Genomic DNA, 9,624 nt, shown 5'->3' with positions numbered 1-9,624 from the left:
GTGAGGCTTTCTAAGGCCCACTTGACTTCACATTCCAGGATGTCTGGCTCTAGGTCAGTGATCACACCATCGTGATTATCTGGGTCGTGAAGATCTTTTTTGTACAGTTCTTCTGTGTATTCTTGCCATCTCTTCTTAATATCTTCTGCTTCTGTTAGGTCCATACCATTTCTGTCCTTTATCGAGCCCATCTTTTCATGAAATGTTCCCTTAGTATCTCTAATTTTCTTGAAGAGATCTCTAGTCTTTCCCATTCTGTTGTTTTCTTCTATTTCTTTGCATTGATCGCTGAAAAAGGCTTTCTTATCTCTTCTTGCTATTTTTTGGAACTCTGCATTCAGATGCTTATATCTTTCCTTTTCTCCTTTGCTTTTCGCTTCTCTTCTTTTCACAGCTATTTGTAAGGCCTCTCCAGACAGCCATTTTGCTTTTTTGCATTTCTTTTCCATGGGGATGGTCTTGATCCCTGTCTCCTGTACAGTGTCACGAAACTCATTCCATAGTTCATCAGGCACTCTATTAGATCTAGTCCCTTAAATCTATTTCTCACTTCCACTGTATAATCATGAGGGGTTTGATTTAGGTCATACCTGAATGGCCTAGTGGCTTTCCCTACTTTCTTCAATTTAAGGGAGCCTCGTATTAGTGACAAAAGGTAATCCTATCTATCAGGAAGTTCCAAGGATTTTAGGACCTCTGCCAGGATCTGTGAGCAAAAACCAAATAAATTTCTCATTATACCATATTATTGGATCAGTATTAAACCAGAGTGTGATGTACATCACAAGCAAACTCTAAGAAATTGCAAAGACAGGAAAAAAAAAAAAAAATCCCCTCACTCTCTTATGTGCACAGGCACATAGAACGCATTATATACTTGTTTCCAAGATAGGTATAACGAGTAAGAGGACTTGATGGCACCATGAAAGATGAAATAAAATGAGTTGCTCATGTCAGTGAGTTTTTAAATGGAGCCTAGGGACCATTAAAGAATTGATTCTTATGCATGTCCTCACCCCGTGAACTGTGAACTTTTGGACAGGGTCAAACCACAAGTATTTTCAAGAGCTCTGCAAAAGTATCTTGCTCCAGGAACAGACTTTTGCTTAGTGATATTTAGCGACCAAACACGTTTAGCCAAGACTAGCTTTCTGCCGCCAACGCCAATCAAAATACTTGGAATTATGTAGACGTCCCCCTTTTTGCCTTTAAAAACTCCTGACTTTCACTTGCTTCAAATGAAACCTATTTGAGTTAGGTTGCTCTGCAAATCTGGTGTACCTTGAACGGCAGTTCTTTGATCACAAGTAAATGCTTCGCCTTGAGTTCTGCCTGTGTTTTCGTGTTGACATGGCACCCAGTGTGTCCCAAGTGTCCCTGGTAAGCGGGGTGGCCGTCTGTCGCCTCGCTTGTTGGCTTTATCTAGAGGAAAGACAAGCTACTTTCATCCCTGTGACGGGAGTTGGTTCTTTTTTTTTTCATATTGGAGCGAGGCACCCACCAAAGTTAGTCCCTTACCCTCCCGCAGAAACCTGGAGAGAGGCAAACTAGCGGGCTCCCTCGATGTTTACATTTCAAAAAACTGGCTCTCAAGATGTTTCCATTTTAAAGAAATGGTTCCTAGTTTCTTAAGAAACTCATGAAAATGAAAAACAAAAAAGCCCAACGGACAAAAGTCCCATCTAGTCTTCAAAGTGATCCCTTTTAAAGAGATGAGGAAGTGCTTAGATTTAGCTCTAAGCTAAATGCTCTGACAAAAGGCAGGGAGAATCCCCACATTTTCTACAGGGAGAATTAAGCTCCTTCTATTTAATTTGTTTTTCACACACCCAGAAACACGGAGTATATTTGACATTCTAGCCACTGATGGATCTGCCTAAGAAAAGCCCTGAGAGTCTGTGTGGTATTTGGGAGCCTATTCATACCAAAGTGTAGAGAGAGAGCCATTGGGTAATCAGATTTTTACTTCTTTTTTGTCCTGAAAATTGAAAGCATTGCAGGGCTCACTTAGGGAACCACGATGTTACAAGTGTAAAACTTCCTCACTAGGGAGTCTATCTAAACCCTGTCCCTCTTTGTCCTGTTTGTATCCCTCTCATCCACTCTTTTGCTTTCCTCTACAGTGCTCTGAGTTGGCTGAAGTACTTCAGTGTGTCTTGAATTTGCAGTTTCTTGTGGAGGAGACACATTCTCAGAGAATGGATGTTGAGTCTGGTTGTTCAAATCTCTGGCACTGTCAGCCTTCTCAGATTCCAGGTGGGAAAAGAAAAGTCTGTTAGATCATTCTTCTCCTGCGCACATACAGTCACTCTCACCTTTTAACTGGCCCAAGAGATGCAAACTATGATTTGAAAAAGTCTGCTAGACCTCACTTGAAATATATTTGTAGGTTAACAAAACTCAGTTGAAAAGAAAAGAAAACTTTTGAAAAGGACGTGTGGATGATATCCGGGGTGGGGGGCGGGGGGGGAAGTGTCCTAACATAGGATGAAAGAAAGATAACCATTAATCTTTAAAAAAATTTTTATTTATTTATTTATTTTTACCATTAATCTTCTAATGCTTTACGAAGATTAGGCTCTTTATTTTTTTATTTATCCTTTATTGACTTACAGTTTACAGTGTTTTTTGGGCAGGCTCTTTATATTGCTACATAAATTCTTAGTGAAAGATATTTTTGAAGGAAAAATTGTTAGAATGTGATTTTGAATAATAGCCTTGACTTTCAGGTTACCAGATAAGAAGAAGCAGGAAACTCAACAAAATTTGCTTTCAGGAGTCTTTAAACATTTGTTTATGTATGCAGATGTTTACAAATTATGTATTTTTAAAGTTTCTCATTATATTGACTTTCTGAACAAATTAAATTGACTTAATAATTTAATTTGACAAATGGAATTACCTTTTGCTGATTTTATCACCATGTTTAAAAGTATGTAATCACAGTATTGTAGTTTAATAAGACTTAAGATTTAGTTTCTAATGATTTCAGATTTATAAATTACATACATTGAATTTTTGGGTCAACTAAGTTATTATTTCCACAAATTATTCTATTTCCTTAGTTCAGTGTCTGAACATGAAGCATCCTTCATTCTGTCCCAGCCCCTCTATCTTTCCTGAATGTTCACTCAGCTTCCCAATACCAGCTTTTCTCTCTCACTGGAATACTCTGCCCAACACTCAATATATAGGAAGTTTTTCTCAAGGTATCTTTTCTTGAGCCTTCAGACTAGGTCAAGTCCACTACTTATATTTTGTCATAGTCACTGAAACTTGACCTTCCAACATTTACAGTACTTTAGATTATGTAAGAATTGGTAAGACTGCGCACTGGCTCAACTGTCTTTTTGTTTTTTAGACCAAAGCTAAGATGCCACCGACTATAAAACAGACCGTTCTTGTACAGTGTGTGCATGCTCGGTCGAGTCTGACTGTGACCCCACAGACTCCTCTGTCCATGGAGTTTCCCAGGCAAGAATACTGCAGTGGGTTGTCATTTCCTTCTCCAGGGAATCTTCCCAACCCAGGGATCAAACCTGAGTCTCCTGTGGCTCCTGCATTGGCAGGAGAATTCTTTACAGAAAGCCACATAACCTGGGAAGCCCAGGTTATGCTTTTAAATGCTCAAATGAATCCCTGCCTTTTCCTTCTTAAATTACAGCACCTACAACTGCTATCATTTATAATTTTTATTCACCTTATGAAGAAGAAAATATTTTGAATTGCTGACCCTGGTTTTCCACACTGCCTATGACCCTCTCCAGCAGACCCAGAAACTCCCTTAGTCCGAGTCAGGGAGATGGTGTTTTGTTTTGAATTGTAGTTAAAAATATGTATCACATAACATTATTTTGCTATTTATAAGTGGCATGAAGTACGTTTACATTCTCCTTGTGTTAAAACTAGTAAATCAATCTTTAAAACAGCCCTAGTGGGAATTCCCTGGTGGTTCAGTGGTTAGGTTTCAACATTTTCCCCACCAGAGGCCAGGTTCAATCCCTGGTCGGGGAACTAAGATCACACAAGCTGTGTAGCTCAGCATAAAAATATAGAATAAAACACCCTGGTATCACAACTCAGAGTCACAGTTGGCACAAAGAGAGCACCCATCTTCATTCAGCGGTGCCATTTGTGGGGTTCAGTCATGTTTATCCATCTTCCTTTTCAGTGGGGAGGAGGGAGTGTGTGACATTCAGAAGTGGCTAGATGGTAGTGTAAATTCAAAACAACCTGCATGTCAAATCGACCACACACATTCAGAAATCTTTCAAAGTCAGTCCCTTAGAGTCTGACCTTAGAGTCAGTCAGTCCCGTGTGCTGGAGTCCCAGTATCTATAACTAATCTTCATGTTTTTCTAACCTTCACTTCGGAGAAGGCAATGGCACCCCACTCCAGTACTCTTGCCTGGAAAATCCCATGGATAGAGGAGCCTGGTAGGCTACAGTCCATGGGGTCGCTAAGAGTCGGACACGACTGAGCGACTTCACTTTCACTTTGCACTTTCATGCACTGGAGAAGGAAATGGCAACCCACTCCAGTGTTCTTGCCTGGAGAATCCCAGGGACGGGGGAGCCTGGTGGGCTGCCGTCTATGGGGTCGCACAGAGTCGGACACGACTGAAGCGACTTAGCGTAGTGTAGCGTAACCTTCACTTTCCCTCTCTTTGCTTAATGGTCCAATGACTAAGATTCCATGCTCCCAGTGCAGGAGCCCCAGGTTCCAGGTTCAATCCCTTGTCAGGGAACTAGATCCCACATGCCACAAGTAAGACCCGACACGGCCAAGTAAATAAATAAAAAGAAATACGTAAAAAAAAAAAAAGAATCTTCTATTTAAAAAAGTGAATTCTGATGCTTACAGACAACTCACTGGCGTGGAATTATTCGTAGAAGAGTGGCAGAGGAGAAGGCTCTGAGTCTCTCTCTCTGGCTCTTGTTTGTGGGGAGTGGAGTTAGGCAAGGACCCGCAGTGGCAGGGGGGCGCGGGGCATTCTGGACTCTCTATTCTAATTTTACTGTGAACCTAAACTCCTCTTTAAAAAACGCAATACAGAATCGACCTTTCGTGAACACTTCTTTCAACACACATGCTTTCAGTATGTTCACCTAACATCCCCATATCGCTCCCAACACTGCTCTCCCTTGCCATTGGCACCAGTGACTTTATTTGGTGAACATTACAGTGCTCACTTGCCATCTACCATTGTACTGGACTTCCTAACAGCCGTAGGGAAGGAAAAATTCTCTCCCCTCTTAGTGTCTATGGCTGGGCCCAAAGTTGAAACTGACAAAAGGCAGATTAACAGGAGTAGGGCGTGCACATTTTATTAAATGTTTATGTGTCCATGGGAGCATTCATGAAAGAATGAAGACCCAAGTATACCAAGAACAGGAAGCTTCTACACCTTTTAGTCAAAGGATCAATTTGTGAAAAATTGAGAAGGAAAAGGGATTTGGGCTGTGGGTATTTCATGGTGAAGAAATAGAAGATAAGGATGAGATTAACAAGGTTTGTTAAACTGAGCGCAGACTGCTCAGTCCCCAGTTCTCCCTTTGACAACCCTGTTTCCTATCTCTGGTGTTTAAAATGTCTTCCTCTGGGGAAAGGGAGGGTGCATTTCACATGGGAGCTTTAGAGTCAGCGTCTTCCTCACACCTGCTGCATCGTAACTGCCTGGAATTCAAAATAATTGCTGTGCTGGGGCTTTCCTGGTGGTCCAGGGAAGAGACTCCGCCCGCCAACGCAGGGGACGTGGGGTGGGTCCCTGGTCTGGGAAGATCCCACTTGCTGTGGAGCAGCGGAGCCCATGTGCTGCAGCTACTGAGCCTGTGCTCTAGAACCAGTGAGCCCAGAGCCCATGCTCTGAAACAGGATAAACCACCGCAGTGAGAAGACTGTGACCCCAATGAAGAGCAGCCATGCTCACCGCAATGGGAGAAAGACCACGCACAGCAACGAAGATCCAGCACAGCCTTCAATATAAATAAATTAATCTTTAAAAACTAACAACCAAAAAAAAATTGATGTACCGAAGTGTGGGGGAGACTTTGGGGTGAAGTGTCCTGGTTTCCTTCAGAGCAGTAGGGGAAAGGGGCTCGCCAGCCTTGGTTTCTTGGGCTCCTGATGCCAGAGGCTTCTTTCACTGCTGCCTTTCTTGATGCTCCTCCATAGCACTGCTTGCCAGCATAATCTCCTCCACCTCAACGTTAAAACTGGAAGTGTTCCACCCTGGATCCTAAAGTCCATAACCAAAATGATTTAAAAAATAGCCTTAGTGATCTAGTTTGTTTTAAGGCATTATAACCCCCAGATCTTATCTCCTTCCAGAATTAGCTATACGACCATCTGCTTGGTTTTCTGACTTGGAGGCCTCATAGAAACCACATATTAAAAGTGGTGCAGCACGAAAACCCTGTTCTTTCTCACCCTGGATGGGCCACAGACTGTGCCGTGTCTGAATGGATTCCACCACTCTTCACCCAGTGACTGTTCTAGACCCTGGAAGCGTTCCCTCATCCTGTATTTCCACATGACACGGACAACCCATTGCCCAGTCCTGTCCCTTCTTCCTTCCATTTGTATCTCCAAGCACTTCTAGTTCCTCAGCTACCCCCTGGTGTTGTTCAGCCACTAAGTTGTGTCCGGCTCTTGGCTGACAGTATTGAGTGTAGCACTTAATATAGCAGCATCCTTTAGGATTTTCAATAGCTCACCTGGAATTCCGTCACCTCCACTGGATTTGTTCCTAGTGATTCTTCCTAAGGCCCACTTGACTTTACAGCTACCCCTGCCACCAACTAGTTTATTTAACACTCATTCCTTGAAGGAATCCATGTTGTTTCCAGTTTGGCACTCTGATGAATGAACAAGAGATGCTAAGGCCATGCAAGTTCAAGATTTTGGGGGAGATAAATGTTATTTGTTGGGGAGAGATTGGGGGAGCTCCTCCAGACCACCCTCTTATTTGATGCCTCACTCCCTAGAAGAACTCACATGATCCCACAAAGCTGACTTCCTGCAGGTGAAACTGCTACCCCATGGCCCATGGCCCAAGGCCCTGCAAGCCTCAACTATACAAGAACCCTCATCAGGTATTCCAAGGGCTTCCTGGGAGCCAGGCAAGGCCAGAGTTTCCTTTGGAATGTGCAGGTTTTGAACACTGTGGACCTACTGAGTCAATCGTTTACTACATGGTCTATTTTAATTTGACTGGAGTTGAGTTTCTGGATTGTATGGTACTTGGAAAGTTTTTTGTTGTTTGTGTTTGTAAACCACCACTGTTTTCCACAGTGGCTGTACCACTTTACATCACCGCTAGGATGAATGATTGATTTTCCCTTGACCTCCTCATCATTTTGCTACTGTTCTGTATTTTCTTTGAGGCGTTCTGAGGGATCTGCCTAGGTATATCCCTATGATTTCCATTTGCATTCCTAGGAAATGCCTCATAGCTTTCCATATGCATATTTGCCATTTAATGGTATCTCCTTCTCTTGGGTAAAATATATTATGTGTATTTTGTCTATTTTATATTTGGATTTTTTAAAAAGATAACACCATGATGTTTTGAGAATTTTTCATATTCGTATCTGACACGTGGTTTGCACATGTTTTCTCTCCTGGCCTCTGTCCTTGGTCCTTTCATCCTCTTCACAAGGTGCTTCAGAGCGTAGGTTTTTAATTTTGACAACTTTCAGTGTCTCCATTTCTTTTCATGGATCACACTTCTGGTGTCAAATTTTAAAATCACTGTACCTGACCCTGGGCTTCTCCGGTGGCTCAGTGGTAAAGAATCTGCCTGTGATGCAGGAGTCACAGGAGACACAGGTTCTATCCCTGGGTCAGGAAGATCCCCTGAAGGAGGAAATGGCAACCCACTCCAGTATTTTTGCCTGGAGAATCCTATGGACAGAGAAGCCTGGTGGCTTACATTCTATAGGGTTGCAAAGAGTTGGACATGACTGAAGTGACTTAGCACGCATGCACAACTGACTCTAGATCCCCAGTTTTTCTCTTGGGATTTTTTTTTTCCCTCTAAAGTGGAAACCTACAACTAGAGCTACAACTGGAGAAACCTTGTGTGCAGCAAGGGAACCAGCACAACCAAAAAAAGGCCTCTGCTCAAAATGATGGAATTCAGACATTCATCCAGGAAATCCCCGGTGGTTCAGTGGTTAGGATGCGGTGTTTTACTGCTGAAGACCCAGATTCAATTCCTGCTTGGGAAACTAAGATCCTGCAAGCCACGTGGCTCTGCCAAAGTAAACAAACCTCACCTTCCCACAAACGAAACCATTAATCCATTGTTGTCTATGCATCCTTATATGCTTTTTTTTTTTTTAATAAGGATCTATTTATTTATTTTTATTTTACTTTTTGGCTGTGATGGATCTTTGTTACCCTTCATGCTAGAGTGCAGGCTTCTCAATGCCGTGGCTTCTCTTGTTGCAGGGCATGAGCTCCGGCCAAGGGGGCTTCAGTATTTGCAGCACATCTGGTCAGTAGTTGGTGCCTCATTGTGCTTAGTTGCCCCGTGGAGTCTTCCTGGACCAGGAGTCCAAGCCTTGCCCTCTGCACTGGCAGGCAGACTCTACCACTAGACGACCAGGGAAGCCCCCTTGGAAGCTTTAGCTGTACATTGCCTGCTGCAGAGTTTATTTAAGCCCTTTGGGGAGCCTGGGAACTCTCTGGTCTCACTCTGGGCAGCCCGCCTGAGGGTCCAGGCTCAGAGGTGGGCCTGGAGGAGGCCAGGGATCCCCGTTGCCCACGGTGCGCTCCCGCTGCCCCAGGATCTGGGTCTGTCCCATTGACGTTCCTGCCGGTTGTCGGGCGCCACCTGAAGCCTCTTTTATATCGTCCTTTCCCTCTGCAGCCGGGGCCCCCAACCTTCGTGGCACCAGGGACTGGTTCTATGGAAGAGAATTTCCCATGGACAATGGGGAAGGGGGTGGTTCAGGCGGTAATGAGGCAGGAGGTGGGTGGGTCCCAGGTGAGCACTGGAGATTCACTCCCTGTGGACTGAAACTCCAAGTTGAGAATAGCAGGACAATTTAGGGAGGAGGCTGGGCCCTGCCCAGACCACACATTTCTCAGGAGACCTGTCTGACCACATGTGCACAGAAAGTCTCCTCGGAGGTCAAAGGGGAGTGATGTTAACTAATGCCAGGCTACCCACGGGCCTCTTCGCTGGAACCCATCTTGGCTAAGACGAGTGCGCACATCCAGGAGAATCCTGAGATGCACCAAATACGGCCTGTGAACCAGGCAAATCAAAATGACCAGCCGAAGGAAACCCGGAAGAAATGCCCCGACTAAGTAAGTAAAACTGCCGCGAGGCTTCGACTCAGTGACTCCCTTTCCCTCAGTCGGCCGGAGTGTTTATCCACGCGCCCTGTACTCTCTCCTCTTTAGTAAATACTCACTACTCTCTGTCTTTGCGGGCATTCTTCTCTGCAAAGCGGAAGGGTTGGGACACTTGTCACCGACCACCGGTCTAGGTAGTATCTGGTGCTTTCACCGTGGCGGCCGCCCTGACTCTGGCTCGGAACCGAAGCCTGGGAGGCCGCCGGGGCAGGCGGAATCGGCTGGTTGTTGCTGGGCGGGGGGCCTCCCCCCCTCCC

Source organism: Bison bison, unplaced genomic scaffold (assembly GCF_000754665.1).
Source record: "Bison bison bison isolate TAMUID 2011002044 unplaced genomic scaffold, Bison_UMD1.0 scf7180017864383, whole genome shotgun sequence".
Taxonomy (NCBI): Eukaryota; Metazoa; Chordata; class Mammalia; order Artiodactyla; family Bovidae; genus Bison; species Bison bison.
The sequence above is the reverse complement of the archived record's forward strand: the minus strand, read 5'-3'. Positions refer to the sequence as shown.